This window comes from Arachis ipaensis, chromosome B05 (assembly GCF_000816755.2).
Source record: "Arachis ipaensis cultivar K30076 chromosome B05, Araip1.1, whole genome shotgun sequence".
Classification (NCBI taxonomy): domain Eukaryota; kingdom Viridiplantae; phylum Streptophyta; class Magnoliopsida; order Fabales; family Fabaceae; genus Arachis; species Arachis ipaensis.
The window spans coordinates 145,093,398-145,095,090 of record NC_029789.2 but is presented as its reverse complement, the minus strand read 5'-3'; positions in this window follow the sequence as shown (position 1 = coordinate 145,095,090).

Here is a 1,693-nt window from a genome sequence, read left to right as displayed (position 1 = left end):
AGTATTATGTGTTTCTTCTTCTTCTTTGTTTGATTTTTTTTGTTTTTATTCTTGTTAAGAGAGTAAAACAAGAAGAAACTTGAAAAGGTAAAATAAGAAAAAAAAAAAAGATGGTGATGAAGATAAAAAAAAAAAAAAAAAAGCATGTTGGTAAATTCTGAAGTCTGAACGGACAATAAATTATTATTAGAAGTAGCATGAGTTGCCAACTTTTTAGAAGGTAGAGAAAATTGGACTAAATTAAACGATACATGGTAATATAAATTAAAATTAAGTTTGATGCATTAAGATCATTGGAATACTTGAATAATCATTATAGAAGTGTAAAGTTTGTATGCTATCATTATTATGATAACAATATATGACATTTAAAGTTAATAATAATTACAAAAATCAAATTATTTTAATAGTCTGATAATATTTTATTGGTATTTAATTTGTTATAACCTTATATCTGTTAGAAGAATATTTAATTCGAGTTTATCAAAAAAAAGCATTTTCTCATGGACATCAATGATTGCAAGATGATCACCCATTGGAGGCATTGCATTTGTTTAAAAGGCTTGTTCGAATAAATTTTAGACCAAATGGATTGGAATATAATCTACAAATTTAAACATCTCTGGTACACATGTACTCCATGTGTGGAAGCATCAAGAAAGCTAGAAAAGTATTTTAAAAAACAGCAGATAAAGATTTAATTGTTTCGTCTTACATGATAAATAACTATGCTATTCATGGGATGGGAAAAGAAGTCATTAACCTATTTCTTATACATACTAAAAAAAGTACTTTTCCCACAAAAAATAGCATGCTGGTAAATTCTGAAGTCTTAACTAACAATAAATTATGATTAGAAGTAGCATGAGTTGCCAACTTTTTAGAATATGTAGAGAAAATTAGACTAAATTAAATTTGGTAATATAAAATTAAGTTTGATGCATTAAGATTATTAGAATACTTGAATAATCATTATAGAAGTGTAAAGTTTGTATACTATCATTATTATGATAACAATATATAGCATTTAAAGTTAATAATAATTACAAAAATTAAATTATTTTAATAGTCCGATAATATTTTATTAGTATATATATTATAATTAAACTAAAACTATATTCATCATTATATATGTTAAATTTAAAATCTTTCAATTTTTTATGTATCACTTTCGTTATCTTAAATTAAGTGTATCTTTTTAATTGTATATAATTATTAAATTTTATTAAGAAGGAGACAGTAAAAACTTTATTATATATACCATTTTTTAAAATTAATTCACCAATATTTAGCATTTATATACTTACTAATTTGACTTAAGTAAAATTGACTTATTTATAAGTAAAATTCTCAATGTTTTCATAAACTATACTTGATCCTAAAATCTTACAGTAAATATAGGGCCAATATTCCTTTGAAATGTTGGTCATATTTCCTGAATTTGGAGCCAATCATCTTGAACCATATTTTTCCAATTGTGTTGCAATATAGGGCTATTGTATCTCAAGTCTGAACAATGTCTGCCCAAGTTGATTTAATTTCATCAATAGAAAAAAACCAATTCTCAACTTCTATCACGTATCAGACCAGATAGTAAGTCTTCAAATTAATTATTTGTTGATTAATTAATAAAAATATCCTCTCCTTAACGTTTTCTTTATCTATTTATACACTAATAATGTATAATTCTAAT